The following is a 20,102-nucleotide window of genomic DNA, read 5'->3' on the forward strand; positions in this document are numbered from 1 at the left end:
TGTAATTGCCAAGATCACCTCTAGAGCCCTTTTTAATTATTGGTGTTACATTAGCTATCTTCCAGTCATTGGGTACAGAAGCTGATTTAAAGGACAGGTTACAAACCCTAGTTAATAGTTTCGCAATTTCACATTCGAGTTCTTTCAGAACTCTTGGGTGAATGCCATCTGGTCCCGGTGACTTGTTACTGTTAAATTTATCAATTAATTCCAAAACCACTTCTAGTGACAATTCAATCTGTGACAATTCCTCAGATTTGTCCCCTACAAAAGCCAGCTCAGGTTTGGGAAACTCCCTAACGTCCTCAGCCATGAAGACTGAAGCAAAGAATTTATTTAGTTTCTCCACAATGACTTTATCATCTTTAAGTGCTCTTTTTGAATCTCGATCATCAAGGGGCCCCACTGGTTGTTTAGCAGGCTTCTTGCTTCTGATGTACTTAAACATTTGATTACCTTTGGAGTTTTTGGCTAGCCGTTCTTCAAACTCCTCTTTGGCTTTTCTTATTACACTCTTGCACTTAAGTTGGCAGTGTTTGTGCTCCTTTCTATTTACCTCACTAGGATTTGACTTCCACTTTTTAAAAGATGCCTTTTTCTCTCTCACTGCTTCTTTTACATCGTTGTTATGCCTCGGTGGCTCTTTAGTTCTTTTACTGTGTTTTTTAATTTTGGGTATACACTTAAATTGGGCCTCTATTGGGCTTCTCACTTTGAAAAATGTCCATGCAGCTTGCAGGGATTTCACTCTAGTTACTGTACCTTATAATTTCTGTTTAACTAACCTCCTCATTTTTGCATAGTTCCCCTTTCTGAAATTAAATGACACAGTGTTAGGCTGCTGAGGTGTTCTTTCCACCACATGAATGTTAAATGTTGTTATATTGTGGTCACTATTTCCAAGCGGCCCTGTTATATTTACCTCTTGTACCAGATCCTGCGCTCCACTCAGGACTAAATCAAGAATTGCCTTCCCCCTAATAGGTTCCTGTACCAGCTGCTCCAAGAAGCAGTCATTTAAGGTATTGAGAAATTCTGTCTCTGCATTTCATCCTGAGGTGACATGTACCCAGCTAATATGGGGATAGTTGAAATCCCCCACTATTTCTGAGTTATTTATTTTGATAGCCTTTCTAATCTCCCTTAGCATTTCATTGTCACTATCACTGTCCTGGTCAGGTGGTTGATAATAGATCCCTACTGTTACATTCTTATTAGAGCATGGAATTACTATCCAAAGAGATTCTATGGAACATGTGAATTCATTTAAGATTTTTACTTCACTTGATTCTACATTTTCTTTCACATATTGTGCCACTCTCCCCCCCCAGGTGCGACCTGTTCTATCCTTCCAATATACTACACATATTTTAGCAGGCTACAGAATTTCCACCTCCACTCAGGTTATAGAAAAGATATTAGTCCTGTTTGCCCACGATACAAATCACACAATTCCAGAAAGTATACTTTCTTTATGAGGAAAAAGACTTTAATTTTACACTTTGCTATAGAGCTTATATAACTCCTAAAGGCCGAGAGCTATAAATAGACTCCACATAGTTTCTTGGCATAGCTTCTGCATTGGTTCCTTATTTACTCATTCTTACAGGTCTGCACAGCCAGCAGGGTTTTCACAGCTCTCTCTCAGTATTTTGGAACCCGTCCTTCAAAAAGATAACAGCTCTGTGCATCTGTTAACTTCTGGAAGGACTAACCCTCAAAAAGAATTCTCTTTGATTCAATTTTTTCAAAACTCCAAATAAGTCAGATTGTTTTCTTTAAATGGCTTATGTTAACACTTTCTGCCAATGCCTTTTCACTTTTATGCTCTCTGCACATTCTGTAATATTGCTACCATTTTGGCAGCCCTATCTGATCAGGCTTTTACATAGTGCGAGTACAGTTTATTGAATATTCCCATCCTAGATGCCATCCTGAAAACAGTTTATTGCACAAGTTTAACTTTGCCCACATGAACAGCACCATTGAACTTAAGGGATTCCTCAGGTGAGTAAAGTTAAACACATGTCTATAAATCTGCAGGATGGAAACCATTCCATAACGAGAATTTGGGCATTTTAGAGGGTTTTTTGTTATTACATGAAATGGAGGAAGATAACTGCCCTCCACATCTTTTGATCTTGGTCTTATAAGTCCAGGATTCCTTAGCAAGATTTCTCCCCTCAACCCCACAAGCATTTTAGGACTGTTACCTTGCACAGCATTAAATATAGTAATCCTGATGGCCCAGACTACATCTCAAAATACCAAACTGTCAGTAATATTTTATTCAACATCACTCCAAATAGAATTCTCATATTTTCAAAACAGATGTGGAAAGCAGACATATTAACACCTAGAAACACACTTCACTTTGGTCTTTTTTTAAACAATACAATTAATGATTTGAAATGCTTAGCCATAACATAACAGAAAAAAAATCAGGTTTAATAGAAAAGAAGTTGGTGGCAAACAATACATTTATGAAATATGCCTCTAGTAAGAACACAAGTTAAAAAAAATTCTGCTATATAATTTAAGAATATAATACTCATGGGATTTTCATAATGAGAAGGCATGAATGTCAGAGACATTCCATTACATAAAACTGCCTGTACTTGTGCAGAGACTAGAACAGAGGATCCTAAATGTGTCGTCTTGCTCTGAGATCTATGGGGAATATATGCGGATATGAATAAAAGGAAAACATGAATAGTGGAAAAACAGTACAATATAGTTACTGTTTCCATTCCATTAAGAGAGCACACCACACTACGTAAGGTATGTAGACCTCCATCCTAATTTAAATCCACCACATAATTTTCAGACCAGTGACACCTTTGTCCAGCAAAATCTGTTTTTGTTGTCAAGGGCCCAATTTTTTTTTTTAAATTGTACTGACTACTGCCAGAGCTGAAACTATTGTACGTCTACCCTTTATCAAACACTGGCATCTCACTAAAGGAAGATGGTCTGTAGGTAAGATGAGGGGGTTTGTTTTGTTAAAGTATCTCCCTAAAGTGAAACACACTTCTTGCCATGCATACACTACAAAAATATTACAGTTCTCTTATTTAAAATGAGTTCTACAGCTGCGTAAGTTCAGCAGACTAACTCATATTCTTCTGGTAATGTGCAAGGTCATTCCAGTAGTAGGCCTTTGCACTGGTTCCATGTACCTTAAACATTGCACAAAACAAAGATATAATCCTGGCTAGTATGGCTAATAAGTTATATGGCTGATATAAGAGCATACATTATGAAAGAGCAACAAAAACCCTTAAACATATGGCTAAACCCTCAAACATGAGGCTATCCCACTCATAGGAAAAATAGGAACTATGGCAAGATACCACCCTGTCTTAACCAGATCTTCAATCTTTCAGATCTGAAACTCAAGGCACAAAATGAGATTAAACTAGAGATATAAAGGATAACAAAGCATTCTACAAATACATTTGAAGCAAGAGGAAGATCAAGGACAAGACAACAGAAAATGTGTAAATGGGTGGAAGTGCTAAATGTCTTTTTTTGTTTCAGTTTTCAGCAAAAAGGTGAGTAGCCATCGATCACTAAAACAGAGAATACCAGTGTAAATGGGGTAGGATCTGAGGCTAATATAGGGAAAGAACAAATTAAATATTACTTAGAGAAGTCAGATGTCTTCAAGTCAGCAGGGCTTGAATAAATACATCCTAGAATACTCAAGGAACTGACTGAGGAAATATCTGGGCCATTAGCATTTAACTTCAAAAACTCATGGAAGACCGGAGAGATTCCAGAGGCCTGAAAGAGGGCAAATTAATGCCAATCTTTAAAAGGGGGAATAAGGACAACCCAGGGAATTACAAACCAATCAGCTTACTGGGAAAGATAATGGAGCAAATAATTAAGCAATCTATTTGCAAACATCTAGAAGATAAGGTGATATAGAACCCTCAACACAGATTTGTCAAGAACAAATCACGTCAAACCAACCTAATAGTTTCTTTGACAGGGTAACAAGCCTTGTGGATAAGGGAGAAGCATTAGATGTGGTATATCTTGATTATAGTAAGGCTTTTAAATATGGTTTCACATGACCTTCTCATAAACAAACTAGGGAAATATAGCCTACTATAAGATAGGTGCATAACTGGTTGGAAAATCGTTCCAGAGAGTAGTTATCAATGGTTCACAGTCAAACTGGAAGGGCATATAGAGTGGGGTCCCGCAGGGATCAGTCTTGGTCCAGTTCTGTTCAATATCTTCATCAATTATTTAAATAATGGCATAGAGTTTACACTTAAAGTTTGCAGACTATACTAAATTGGGAGGGGTTGCAAGTGCTTTGGAGGATACGATTACAATTCAAACTGGAAAATGGTCTGAGGAAAGCAGGATGAAATTCAATAAGGACAAACGCAAAGTACTTCACTTTGGAAGGAACAATCAATTACACAAATACAAAATGGGAAATGATTGCCCGGGAAGGAGTATTGCAGAAAGGGATCTGGAGGGTCATCCTGGATCACAAGTTAAATATGAGTCAACAGTGTAACACTGTTGCTAAAAAAGTAAATATTCTGGGATGTACCAGCAGGAATGCTGTAAACAATACATGGGAAGTAATTCTTCCACTTTACAATAAGGCCTCAACTGCAGTATTGCATCCAGTTCTGGACGCCACATTTAAGGAGAGATGTGGACACACTGGAGAAAGTCCAGAGGAGAGCAACAAAAATGATTAAAGCTCTAGAAAATCTTTGAGGAAAGAATGAAAAAACTTGGGTTTGTTATGTCTGGGGAAGAGAAGACTGAGGAGGGATATGATACCACTTTTCAGTACCTGTAAAAGGTACCTTGTTACAAGGAAGGGGGTAAAAAATTGTTCTCGTTAATCTCTGACAATAGGACAAGAAGCAATGGGCTTGAATTGCGGCAAGGGAGATTTAGGCTAGACATCAGGAAAAACTTCCTAACTCTCAGGGTAGTTAAGAACAAATTACCTAGAAAGATTGTGGAATTTCCATCACTGGAGGTTTTTAAGAACAGATTAGACAAACACCTGTCAGAAACAGTCTAGTTATTACATAGTCCTGCCTTCAGTGCAGGGAACTGGAGTAGAACTAGATGACCTACTGTGGTCCCTTCCAGTCCTACACTTCTATGACTCTAAAGCAAAAATCAGCAAACAAGCTGTACCAAGCTAATGTTAAAACTCCCCCAAAAGCGCTTGTAACACGTCAGAAAGCATATTCTTTTATCTGGAGTATTCCTCTGGCATAGCAGGTAGAAGAATCCAGAGATAGGAGAAATCTGTCATTACTTAACACTTGTGAAAAGGAGGAGGGACTTATGATCAGGCACCCGCAGTATGTTGATAACTATGCACTGCTAAGCAATTCCCCCCACAAAGTTACAAGTGAATTAAAGGTCAGTATCACAGATAACTATATATTATTGAATAAAATGTTTTATCCAAACAAACAAAATTGAAGGGGTAAATTTAGGGAGGAAATGGATATTATCTTGGGAATGAAGGGGAAGGGAAAGAAGACAAGGCTTCTTAAAAAAAATGCAAAAAAGGGGCAAAAATTCCAAAAACGTGTATAATGTCTAATAGATACATGCTTTGTCATTGCCCTAGCCATCTCTCCCTAATGGACTGTGGCTAGATTATATTAAATCTGACCCACCATTAGGATCCCATTAGCATCCAAGCCAGCTGGTTCTGAGCAGAGTCCGGACACTATCTCCAGCTCTGAAGTTCTAGGGCACGCTCTGGGTGCAAATCCCTGTCTGGATGTGGGACTTTGCAATTCAACCACTCTAAATCCCAATATCAGTGCCAAGACTTTCCAAATCACCCCAGTCACTGATGCACAGTCCTCCAAAATTTCTCATTCAATGGGCACTCTGGTTTACAGTGTAACTCTTCAGGAACAAAGACTTTGCAAAGGAACATCTGACTCCGATAGTACAGGATCGTTACAGATCCAGACAAAATAAACATTTGAACACAACCTTCCCCCCCTCCCACCTCCATGGACATCCGACTCCTTACTCCTTGGACAGTGTCTTTGGGGTAAACCAGAGCATCTCCTCCCCATCCTCTTCCAGCTTTGTCGTCTGTTTCTGGTGTTAGATTCGTTCCTTTGCTTAAGAATGTCATTTATAAAAGCAGTTTGACACTTAAAAGAAAACCAACAACTCTGTTGTCCACTCAGGATGTTCCACGCTCCAAATCTCCCCCCTCCCCTCAACTTGTGGGGAAGAAAGTTGTTAAAAGTCAATAGCTCTGCTAGTAGGAACCCCACTGTTCCACTAGGATATAACCATTCATGGCTGATACCCCTGCTTTCCAGACACAATCTGCTCCTCCTATAAAATGCAAGTTCCAATCCACACTGAAAGTTCCAATCATAAATGTTATTCATAAACCAAAAAGGAATTCATACATTGACAGACATTCTCCAGACTGTCACAGTTACTATTAAGGAATTCTAGTTTTAAAAATATACTAGGATGCTCAAGTACCAAATCTTCCAAAAATATTTTTAATAAAAAAATAAAATTTTAATCCAATTTTTTCATGGCTCCTTAAACCTCTGGCTCAGGTCACGGATGAAGAAGCAGTCTATAATACAGCTAAGCTGAGAACTGCTAGTTTTGTAGATTATGACCAAAACCTGGATTTGGTACCATGAAGAAATTGGGAGCCTTTGGAGAGCACATAGAACCGGTGCCACGTCTTCTTGGCAGGTCATTCTGGTAAGGAGCAGACCACCATGTTCTGCAGAAGCTGGAGCTTTTGCTTCCACTTTCAATCCTAGACATAGTGAACAACAGTAATCTAGCCTGGAGGTGATAAAAATACGTATCATTGTAGTTATCCTTGTCAAAAAAGGACAGCTTCCTACTAAGCTGAAGGAGGAATAAGAGGACAGATGCTTCCTACAGAAGGAAAGGCAAGTACCCACCAATATCACATCCATATTACTTCAGTTGTTTCAGCATTCTTCATCCAGAAACTTCTCTCCTATAGGCAATGCAACTTTTTTATATTTTCTATAAAGTTTGTTGTAAAGGAAAGATACAGTGGGGTGCCAACAACAAAGTGCCTAGGGGTGCTTCAAAAAAAAATAAAAAAAAAAATCAGCAGGCAGGCTCTCAGAATTTACTGATATGGATACGGAGAACAGGACAGATCCCCACCAGACTTATATATAAAAGAAACATTGGGAAGAGAAGGAGTTGCCTGTAACCAGCCTCTAGGCCCTGTTAGAAGAAGAAAGAAATGTTGTATTTCTACTAGGCCATGTAAGTGATTCAGCAGTGACTTGTGATCAACAGTGCTGAAAGCTACAAAGACTGAATACTATGAGACTGAGGTCTGTGCTCTATCAAAGCCATATGGCCCATTGGTGCTACTAAGACCATCGTCATGACAAGATCCAGTCCAAAAACCTGAGTGTGAATAAAAGATGATATTGGAGTTCAAGCATCTCAAAGTGATTCCTGAGAGGAAACATTGTCTCCATTTTATAAATAAAGGAACTGAAATATATAACTTAGTGACTTACCCAAAGTTACAAAGAGTCAGTGGCAGAAGAGAGAAGAGAACCCAACTGGTTTGGGCTTTGGCCAAAAGAAAAAGTTTTAAGAGGGGAAACACTGAACACTAAGTCTGGTGTAGCTTTTAAAATGGTACAAATTACTTCAGGCTTGTCTATACTTAACACAGTGTAGCTACATTCCTGTAGCACTTCAGTGTAGACTCTACTATGCCAACAGAAGGGCTTCTCCCATCAACATAGGTAGTCCATTTCCCCGAGAAACGGTAGCTAGGTAGATGGAAGAATTCTTCTATTGACCTAGTGCTGGTCTACACCGTAGATTAGGTTGGTATTGCTGTGTCAACTTTTCATACTCCTGAGAGGCGTAGCCATACTGAAGTTCCTAGTGTAGACCAGGCCTTAATAAGGATAAAGAGTCATTTTCCAAAACTGAGTAAAACATAAGGCTGCGTTGTGGTACTCAAATATTAAAAGGCAGAGAAAGTCTAGAAATCGTAGTCTGTCCCATAATCTTAAACAAAATCTTAAAGAGGAAGATATTTACTGTACACTAGTTAAACTTTGAGGAAAATGTCACTGAAAAAAGCTCGTGGAGTATTCTTTACTTTCCCTGCTATTATATTTGAGAGGTATGGAAAGGAATTTTATCCTTTGTATCCCAGCTTCTTCTACTGCTTAATCCCGTAAGGAAGTCAACCCTAAATTTATAATCAAGACGTTTCAGAGGGAACAAAACACACTACCTAAAGTGGAGCTTTCTATAATCAAAAAAGATAGAAGATACCATAAAGTTCACTAGGAACCTTGCTATGTCATCAATGTAAATTTACCTTGGCAACTCTTGGATATTATAAATTGGAGCTATATAAAATCCTAAAATAGAGCTGATAAACTCTTATGGTTAACTTTAATACATTGGAGATAATCTATTCGTATATCTATGCTAGTACAAATAACCTTTTTGCAATTAAAGAATTGAGAGTCAATAAGCTGGCTACACAGTTCTGTATTTCAGTATCCTAAAAACTCCTCCGCCTGGAGACCGACACTACATATCTACATTTTAGTGAGGCAAAAAGACAACTTATTTCCAGAATCACATAAAGAAGGAAATAAGATATCTAATTATTCATTCTACAGGATACGCTTGAATAAGCAGCCCAAGCTATCCAATGAAAATAAGTAGGAAATCCACAATTTTATTAAAAGGAGACTACTGTAATAACTATACTATTAACCCAATTTTTTCTTCAGAAGCCAGGAGGTATTCTTTGCAGTTTAAAACTTGTTGTGGGTTCCTTGTTCTCCCCTGAATAACTAATAGGGCTCCTAAGCCCTCAAAGTTCATGTAATCAGACTGCAGACCCACAGGACCGAATCCTCCTAGTTCCTCTATTGCATACTGCTCATTCTCTTACTGGATCAAACTAGTAGTCCATAATTGTCCAGTATCCTACCTCCAGTAGCAGCCAACACCAGATGCTTCAGAAGAAAAAGGTAAGAAACCATGCCATGGGGAATTATACAACGGCCTGCCTCTATGGAAAGCTTCTTCCTAACCCCCCTCAGTTAGAAGTTCTCTTATCTCCTGAAGCATGAAAATTGATATCTTCCAAAAACCTATTTTCCTCTTTATTTTAATCTTACCAATGTAACTCTGGATGTTCTCATAACCCACTGAAGTGTTCAAACTCTTTAAATCCTGCTAAAGCTTAATATTTTGAGGTAACGAGTTTCATAACCCAATTTTATATTGCTTTAAGAAGTATTTACACATGCTATCCACCTATCCCCCATGCCATAGAAGGTGGTAGCCAGGACTGGGGCTGCCAAGCTCATGTGTCTACCACTCGCTGGTGATGCAAGTGGTATACAGTTCTGGGGCGCTGTCATCATCATCACTGGAAAGAGGTGGCGCTGAGGCTCCTGAGGTGATGATCAAGCTCGGTCCGGGCCTCGCTGGGATACCATCAGTACTGAATAGGGTGGTCCCTGGCATAGAAGAAACTGCCAAGTCTGCCTGTCTAGTGAAAAGTTGCAGTACTGGGAAGCTCGGTGCTGGAGTTGACAGTGCAATCTGAGAGGAGAAGGTCAGAAGTATCAACACCAAGGTCTTGCTTAGCTGCGTATGTGCAGAAAGTGGTGCCATTACCATGATCGGTGCCAAGATGTTCTTCGGCACAGTTGGTGCTGAGCTAGGGAGCTNGTAGGGTTGAGAACATTGCCTGCCTCCTGCAGCAGCCCTGATTGGCTGCTCTTCTCCAGGAGGCAGGGCAAAAAAAAAAAAAGCTGCGATTGCAATCTGCGGCAATTCAGCGGGAGGTCCTTCACTCTGAGCGGGAGTGAGGGACCCTCTGCCAAATTGCCGCCGAATCCTTGAAAGTGCCGCCCCACTCCCGAGTTGCCACCCCTAGCACCTGCTTGATAAGCTGGTGTCTGGAGCCGGCCCTGCTTGGAAGCAGTCTTGGTAGTGGAGCCCTTGTCTGAGCTTCTGCTGGCAACCGTTGATCAGGAGGCACCCTGGATTCTGGGTTGGAGGCGGGCCTGAGGGATTTCTCCACCATGAGTAATTTAAGTTGGAGGTCCCTGGCCTTTAGTGTCTTCGCAGTCAGATTTTTACAATTAGGACACTTTTGAGGAACATGAGTCTCTCCGAGACAGCGGATGCACCGAGTGTGGCTGTCTGAAACAGGTAACGATAGCCAGCAGGTCAGGCAGCGTTTAAATCTGGGGAATCAGGTATGCCCGAGGAAACTCGAGCTCTGGAGAAGAACAGGGTAGCCTATTAATAAGCAGTCATTGGTGGAGGGGGAAAACTACCCTAATTTTTTTTTATTTTGTTTTTAATATGGAAGAAATTAAAAGCACTGTTAACTAAAGTTAGCTAAAATAGAGGGGATACAAGAAAGGGAAGGAATATGGACTATCTACAGAGCTGAAGGGGGCTGCTGTCGCTCCGACTCAAGCCCAGGGCTGTAGAGAAGGAACTGGAGGTCAGTTGGCTGCACATGCTAGGTAGCCGCTCGGAACGGCGTGAGACGACAGCCATGTGTGGGGTCAATCAGGGCACTGCTACTACAAATCTCTGATTAGAAGCACAGGGCACCGAGACACCTAAAATGGAGCACCCACATGGACCCTCCTTGAAGAACATTATTTTCTTGGTAAAACAAGTGTATCAATATTGTACGTAACCTGTTCCAGAGTTAGAAGGGCAGGTCCAAACTACTTTTTCAGAGATAAAGACACACTAGGCACCCCAGACAGGTGTTAAAGAGTCATCACCTGCATAAGTGGCCATTCTTAAGCAACGGGGAGATGTAAACAAGAAGTTTACACTGCATCACAGGAACATTTCAAACCTCACGTCTACAATGGGCTACGTGTCACCATGACTCAACAAAGATGTTTCTAGCATAAGAAACTGAGTTATAAAAGGGGGAGGAAAACACTTGACTTCAACCTCTCTTCTTCCCATCTCTCTGCTCACGACATCAATAACTCTCAAAGAACTGAACTACCGGGGAGTGTTCCCAGGCTGAACAGAGACCCAGCCTTTGAAATTAACAACAACATATGGTGAGACAAAACCCTTGCTTTTAAGGATACTTCGCTTGCTAAGTTAAGAGTAATATGCAAGCTAATACCTATTTCTTTCGTAACCAATCTTGACTTATGCATTATCACTTGTAATCAATTAAAATCTTAACTTTTGGAGGTTAATAAACTTATTGTTTTATCTTAACCAGTGTGTGTTTGGATTAAAGTGTCTAGTGAACTCCATAGGGGATAATCTGGTTGGTGTATTATCATTTTCCTTTGATGAAATGACAGACTTTCTATGACCTTGCATTGTTCAGTAGCGTGCTGGACAGTACAAGAGACACACATTTCTGAAGTAATATATAGGATTAGGAATTTGTAGAGTCTCTGATGAGCAATCATCAGAGTGCTCATGTATTTAGCTGGGAGTGAATCTGCATGAGCAGGTCTGGGTTGGCTGTTCTGGCAGTTAAGCCATGTAAAAAGCACCCCAGGCTAGAGAGTTAAGTGGACACAGTTTGTCTTCAAAGTATAGTTTGTGTTATGAGGGGTGGGAACAATTTAGTATTATTGACATCAAAAAACTCCACCACATACACATATACCCCTACCTAAGCAAGACTGGATTTTGTTTTTTAAAAAATATTTTAATAGGTATATTTTACCTCATAGTACTCTTCTTTTGCAGGATTCCATCAATTCATGGATCCAGACAGGGGCAGCAGGTACACTTCAGAACACTGTCTAGCTGTACGAGATATATGATCTGAGATAGGGCGTTTCCTGGGAAGGGAGAGGGGAGCACATGGAAGGTCTTTAGTAGACAGAGTCAGGGTGACCCTGGCCCAGGAAGCGTTTGGGGAAAGCAAGTACCTGCCATGCTGCCTACAAAGCACCGCCACCTGATAAAGTCTAAGAAAGTGGTGAGTTAAGATGGTTTACTATGCATAATGGTTCAATTTATTATCTCATCCTTCCACTCATATTTTCCTTTTGTCTATGTCCTCCCTTTATGGTATCTTTCATTATACAAGAACATGAACTCTTTGGAGTGGGGATTGTTTTATTTACATTTGTATAGCACCTGACACAAGTATTCTTAACTGTGGTTTCTAGGTGCTGCAGCATTACAAATAGTAATTAGTAGTATTAATACTCCCAGACTGGACAGAAAGAGAGAAAAAAAGAATGAAAGGAGGCAGCAAGGATGGGGTAGCACCCATCCATAGTTATTCTCACATTCTGAGAAAGAGCAGTTCTCTTCCGCCATTTCCTTTCTTGATGCCTCCTGACAAGAAAATCCTGACCTCATCCACCTTAGTCAGCCACAGGCAGACTCCTTGAACTCTACATTCTTGGAAATTTCTCCTGACTCTCTTTCACCATGGCATTTGTACAGCTAGGCAGCCCTTGAAGTCTTCTATCCATTCTAGTGTCAACAGCAATCCCCTGCCTGGAATCAGAAAGAGTTGGAAGACTACAAAAGGAGAATGATCAATTTTAAATTTGCATTTAAATAAAAGAGCTTGAGGTTTCAGTAACAATAACTTACATTAATTTGAGAGATGTTATGCACGAAAGCCACACTTGAAAAAGGTGTGTTTTTGTTGCAATTTTGGAGAATGTCATTACTGATATTTCCTTCTAATAAACAAACCCCTCTGGCAGACAGTGATTTAAAAAAAAAAACAACACAAACTCACTTCTTTTCTCCAAATAAAATAATTTGAGATATCTGTACATGCCTGAACACTACCTGTAGGAGGGTGAATAGCAAGTTTATTAAATTCAAACCAACTGCCGTAGGTGCATGAAGTACCATTCATGTAAAACAATTCATCAGTGTTTGTGTGACCATTTTATATACTTGACATTATTTCCATAGTACATTTCATGCCAGCCAACTTCAGACATACCTGGAAAAATGTAATTTGTCTTATTTACAGTATATTTTTCATAATATGTTATTCCAATTTACATTCATTCACAAATATTGGATTATTTTGGTTTAAATAATGTTGTACAAGATATAGTCAAAATTTAAATACTGCATTAGCCCTAATCTACATAAAAGAATTTTCCTAATAACCATGAAGTTCATTTGTTTACAAGATTTTGGCATAGCCCACTCACTCCTATTGCTGCAGAGAACATCTGGCTACAGTTTTGCCTACTATTTCTATTCTATGATTTGAATTAATGCAAGTAAAAACTCCTGTTCCCCCAGTATGCTTTGTTGCAGGTGAACCTTCTATGCTTCCATTCATACTTAATAGTCCATTGTACTGTAGATTACATTTGGTGTAATAAGTAATGGATGCCTTGGAACAGCAACATGAAATTCCAATTAAATTCTTATATATAACAAGCACAGAGTTCTTTAAAAAGCCTGATCTGAGACTTTAATTAGTACCCTTTGTTACAACAACATGTATGATCGCCAGCACTTAATTTTCATGATATTTCTTAGACAACCCACGCACACAAAAGGTCACTACAGTACTCAGTCCAACAAAGGATGCAACTGTCTTATTACCACTGGTACCAATCACTGAATCATTTAAAAACATAGATAAAGATTAACTCTCCTTAAGCAGAAGATATCCCAGTATTTTCAACCACACAAATAAATACAAAGTCCTTTCCCAAGCACAGTATCTGCTGCAAATCTACTCTTTTTCCAAATTTGGAAAAGATAAATGGACTCTCAACTATATAAACATCTTTATACTGTATAAAACTTCTATGAATGATGCAGTTTTACTAAATAATTTTTTTTGCCAGGTTAGCAAAAGAGTTCTCTGTTAAGTTGACCATTTTTCCCAAATAAAAAACAATAAAAAAAGAGTTTGAAAAATACCAAGTGCATTTAATAAACACAATTAATTTTTTGTGGAAAAGGTGGTACATCACTTAAAATCTGTTTGGAGTTCTAAACATTTTTGTGCTAAAGTGAGCATATTCACAGTCAGATAAATATTTGAATGTTTACATATAAACGTTATAGGGTAAATTACATACAGATCACTTATTTCAAAACTTAAATTTTTCTTGCAAATACTGTTGATTTTTAGAATCAGAATACTATTCACTTGTGGGTTTTTTTTCTTACTTTTTTTGTTTTTTCAGACATATAAACAGTGGGCTATTCCAAAACAAAATTCGGCTAAAGTTTTGCTTTTAGGTTATTAGCTTATTTACGTTTACAGCGATTACAATGTATTCATGTATTAAAAAATCATCTGCCATTAAAACAGAATACAGGTCAATGGCTCAAAGGACAGGCTATTTTGCTCTTTAAAAAGAGAAATTACCCCAGTTTTATACAGTGACTACAATCACTTTAAGAGAGAGAGAGATTAGAGTATATACTCAACAGGAGGACAGAATTTACAGGTTTTTCAGGTATTTTTTAGGATTGGAGGAGAGGGGCTGGCCAGCCTTACAAGTGGGCGAAACCCCAGTGTGCCGTGATAAGGGTTGCTGTGTTGACAAACCGAGTGCTGGGCCTGGAGCTGGGGATGGACTGGACTGGGGACCGAGCTGTAGCTGTGAGTCCTCGCCAGGCTGGGGAGGAATGAGACTTCCTCTTCCGCTTCACAGGCCACCCTTGGGGTCAGATCAGACTCACCTTCGGGAACCTTCCACAGCTGCAGGAAGCTCTGAAGGCAGCACTACCACCAACGGCAGCGCAGAATTAAGGCTGGCAATACAGCATCCCCCTACAATAGCCTTGTGACTCCCCCACGACCTCCATTTGGGTCGGGACCCCCACGGTTACATCACCATGAAATTTCAGATTTAAATATTTGAAACTGTGAAATTTAAGATTTTTTTAAGTCCTGTGCCTGTGAAATTTACCGAAGTGGACTGTAAATTTGGTAGGGCCCTACACAAACAAGCCATGACAGTGTATTCTTGCTAGTATAGGCAGAGAGAAGACTTGTTATACCCATGGTTATCTCTGCCAAAAAGTCTACCCATCGCTAACAAAAGGTACAGCTCAACTGGTGCTGAAATGATTTGACTGCAATTGTAGACAAGCAGAATAATATCATGTTTAGTTCCCTTTCAGAAATCATGGCTGAACCCTACATAAGCTGTCTACAAAAACTTCTCACTGTTGCTAGCACCAGTTCAGCTCCATCAGTGTTAGCAATGTAGCGCACCCTTGTGTAGACAGGCTGTTGTGTGCAAATACCATTTTAAATTAATTAACATTAAATTAAAACTGCTCTGACCGATCTAATCCATTTAAGACAGCAGCTGGTAAGCTCTCACAATACTGCATTTGTAAACTACAAAAACTATTCATTGCTTACAATGAGTAACTCAGAAACCCAAATATTTCACTCAGCAACTAATATGCAAATTCAGTTAACTTTTTTGTATTACGCTATAATAAAATTATGTTTTATTGAAAAAAGAAAAAACCTATGTGCACAGAACCATGCAGATCATGTGATTTATAGCCATTTGATATAAACAATAATTGGTTACAAAGCCAAAAAAGCTATTGAACATAAAATGATCATTTCTTAAAATCTTTTCCCTTGCATGACATACTACACTATATTAAAAGTGAAAAATTAAGTTTACATTAAGGATATAGTACTATACAACTTGTTAGACCTAAAGTCTAAGACTGCACTCCCACCCATGTTAAGGTAGCAGACTTATTGAATTATTGCATTGAATTATCCAGCAAGTGACTATCAAGTCATTCAATAATTGCCAATATATTACAATAATTCTAAAAATGCATCTCAAAGCAAAAATATTCAACATGCATATTTATCTGTATGTTCAGGGTTCTCAAGTATACCAAAACTTTCTGCCTTTCTGGCTTGCCCATTCTACTGCACAGGCAAGTACGAGTAACATTGTGCAAGAAGGGGAGGCACTCCCTAACCAAATCTCATATCCTAGGGTTAGTGCACTGAGATGGCAACCAGGGGACCATGAGTTCAACTCATTTCTATTGCTGTTTCATCTATTTTAGGTTATATACTTCCACCCCTTACCACAGTATCTGAGCACTTTCTTAAATTGCTCTTTATTTCTGTCTTAGGTATTTATACAACCCCAATTACTGTAGTGTTTGAGCATCTCACAACTTTTAATTTATTTATCCTCACAACCCCTGTGAGAAGCAACAAAGAGTCCTGTGGCACCTTATAGACTAACAGATGTATAGATGCATAAGCTTTCATGGGTGAATACCCACTTCCTCAGACGCACGTAATGGAAATTTCCAGAGGCAGGTATAAATATGCAGGCCAGAATCAGTCTGGAGATAACAAGGTTAGTTCAATCAGGGAGGAGAAACTGCTTTTGTAGTTGGCTAGCCATTCAGTCTTTGTTCAATTCTGAGCTGATGGTGTCAAATTTGCAAATGAACTGAAGTTTAGCAGTTTCTCTTTGAAGTCTGGTCCTGAGGATATTTTGCTGTAGGATGGTTACCTTAAAATCTGCTATTGTGTGTCAAGGGAGGTTGAAGTGTTCTCCTACAGGTTTTTGTATATTGCCATTCCTAATTTCTGACTTGTGTCCATTTATCCTTTTACGTAGGGACTGTCCAGTTTGGACAATGTACATAGAGGGGCACTGCTGGCACATGATGGCGTATATAACGGATGGCTAGCCAACTACAAGAGCAGTTTCTCCTCCCTTGGTGTTCACACCTCAAATGCTAGAAGAGGGCCTCATCCTCCCTGATTGAACTAACCTTATCATCTCCAGACTGATTCTGGCCTGCCTATTTATACTGGCCTCTGGAAATTTCCATTACATGCATCTGACAAAGTGGGTATTCGCCCACGAAAGCTTATGCTCCAATACATCTGTTAGTCTATAAGGTGCCAGAAGACTCTTTGTTGCTTTTTACAGATCAGACTAACACAGCTACCCCTCTGATACTTAACCCCTGTGACGTTACTAAAGTCATTTTACAGATGCGGAAGTATGACGCAGAGAGGTAAGTGATTTTTCCCAAGATCACAAACAGGGATGGAACAAGGATTTGAACCCAAGTAAACCAAGTCCTAGGCCAGTGCCCTAACCACTGACCAGCCCCTCCCTCCTTTAAAAAGGGCACTGAAGTGCACAGAAATATATTTAGCAAGACAGTACGCTAGTTAGTGCACCGTTAGTCCAGTATCCCTCATTTTATAAGTAAGCCAACTCAGAGATTTCACAAAACCACTCTAGGAAGAGCTGGGAAGAGAATCCACATCTCTAATACTGCAGTATTATCTAGTCTTCACCCACAACTCTAGCCACTAATACATCACACCCATTCCCAGATCCAAGAACAAAATACAGGATTTGGTATCAGGAACATCTTACTGCTGTCTAGCAAATAACTAATCTGCTGGTAAAGCACATGCCAATTCATCCAATAGTGCGTGTTTCATATAGAGAAAAATAGTTACTCCTTTACTCAAGTGGGAGATGTCTTGTCTTATAGTCCAGAGTTCAAACCCTCCTGGCAACCCATGTATGGAGTCCTTATGATGAAACAAGAAGGTATTTATTTTTCTAGTTTTATTTAAACTGGTTTAATTCACAGAGTGAGAAAACATCTTTAGAAAAGGGTTTTTATAGTTTAAAACCACCACAAACTGTCAAAGACACTTGCAAAGATTAGGAGTTTTGCAGAAGGGGAGCTATTTTGGATTTAGTGGTTGCCTAAATAAGTAAATGGCATATTAAGACTGTAGACGCGTTCTGGAAGAGATTAGACGTTTATCCTTGGGCTGAGACCACATATGAAAGGTTGAGCCCTCCTAAGAGAGCAAGTGTAATCAGGATTTTAATGGCAACTCTGGATGTAACCATAACTGTAGCAGCATTTGTTACCATGAACATCAATTAGATTGTGCATAATGAGAATATGAAAAATTCTACTGAATTCAGCGACAATCTGCATTGCTCAAATTGCATTGTTTGCAACAATGCACTCTCCAAACCTCCACTGAAAACCTTTATTAACTTGTTTGCAAGTCACAGACCAGTGTGAGAAATTATAGTTGCTCTGCTATGTTACAATTCTAGTGCTGACAATAATACAAAGTTTGTTAGTCTAAGCTGATATTGTGACTCAAGATAAGGCATTCAATATCAGTTCATAACAGCCTTTTTCCGGATCATAACTAAAATTTGTTATCTTGCTATTATCTCACTGTTATGCACAGCAGCTCATGATATGAAAGACCACCTCTAACCTGAGGATTCTTCTACTATGGAACCTTGACACTAAAAGGATTAACTAAGAAAGAGTGATAGCCTTACTATAGAGTATTTATTTTGTTGTCAAAATGCATTTGGTGCTATCTTTGCACATTTTCTTATATGTAATAGGTTTTACGCATTAGGGAATCAATTTTAAATTTATTTCATACCCTATAACCAGATTTCTCTATCTAGTAGCATGAACGCTAAACATTAAGTTTTGACAGTTCAAAAGGGATTCACTCAATTTTTTGGGCCAGTCTGACTGGAAAACACACAATCAATCTAGGGATTATCTTTTATTATAATGAGGAGTCCAGTGGCACCTTAAAGGCTAACAGGTTTATTTAGGCATAAACTTTTGTGGGTAAAAAACCCCACTTCATCTTCATCCACTAAATCTGTTAGTCTTTAATGTGCCGTCGGACTCCACGTTGTTTTTGTGGATACAGACTAACACGGCTACCCCTCTGATACTTGTATTTTATTATGTTTGTCAAATGCACAATGGGGCCAAATCTGGTCATGATCTTTAGGTATTTAATACTGATACTGTGGTAACAATCACCACTTCGTTTTAAGAAGTCAAACATTCTACATAGATATATCTCACTTTGCATCAATAAAAGAAACAAATGCCACAAAGATATATATTTTTCATTAAACTTTTGCTTTAGAGTCTATATATTCCCAATTTTGTAATTATTTTCAGTAATTTTTTGGTGTGTCACTAGATAGCATCCAACTATGTTGGATCTAGTGGTCAGTATTAATGCTTTAGGACAACTAGTCGCTTTAGACCCAATTCGGGAAGTTACAAAGGGGAGGAAAGAAAATGCTGCATAAAGTCCTTACATGTACAAATCGTAAGTTTTTTAAAAGCAAAGTGATAGTAGCAGATTAGAAGATAAGCCTTAATAATGGGACACTATCAAAGTTAAAAACTGTACATTACATGAAATTCCTTACTGATGTCTTACACCTCCAATTATTAATAGTTGAAGATGTACTTTACCTTTCACCAGTTTTGTGGTTTTAACTTTTGCATTTCACTCAAATAATGAAACTGGACAAGTCAATTTCATTTCAATATAACAAACAAAAAATCTGTTTGGGTTTGCAACACTGCAGGGTTATATAACAAAAGAACAAGGGCTTCCAATTTTAAATGAATGCATAAGCATATTTGTTTTTAGGATTTGTATTCTAAAATCCTCCCAAGATCATGTTCTCAGCTTAAATAAAGTTGTCTGTACATTTTCTCAACTGTTTACTGTACTTATATGTTGACTTTTGTGCATCCTTTGATTAAAAATGATCAGACAGACAGACTCCACAAAACATCACAGATCTAAAATATTCCTATTTCCTAGTCAACTTTATGCTTTAATGTAAACAAGCTTTGTGGTTATTTTTGTACAGTGAAATTGGCAATTGGAAGTCTAAAAGTTCACAGAGTAAGAAAGATAATTAATTATTTTTCCATTAAATAAATTTAGTACAAAAATCCAGACAAAGTGCATTTCATTTCCTTCTCTCCCACAGGACCATTTTTACATTTAAACCCCTCATACTGCAGTGCTTCCAAAGCCAAAGCTATTAACTTCAAGGTGAGATTTGTCTAAATAAGATTAGGATCATGATCTATGTAGTTATGTTTTATATAACAGTCAAAACATTCATAAATATCTGCAAATAAGCACAATTTTGAAGTGATAAGAACACTGAAGAATTGGAGTTGTTCCAAAATGAAATTTAGTCTCAAAG

General features: G+C 38.6%; 1 protein-coding gene across 3 annotated transcripts in view; it reads right to left on the reverse strand.

The window, feature by feature from the left end:
• Positions 1-20,102, reverse strand: part of ANKRD28 (ankyrin repeat domain 28) — a 234,173-nt gene that overhangs the window by 130,407 nt on the left and 83,664 nt on the right. The gene's annotated exons all lie outside the window — the stretch shown is intronic.

Source organism: Chelonoidis abingdonii, chromosome 2 (assembly GCF_003597395.2).
Source record: "Chelonoidis abingdonii isolate Lonesome George chromosome 2, CheloAbing_2.0, whole genome shotgun sequence".
NCBI lineage: Eukaryota > Metazoa > Chordata > Testudines > Testudinidae > Chelonoidis > Chelonoidis abingdonii.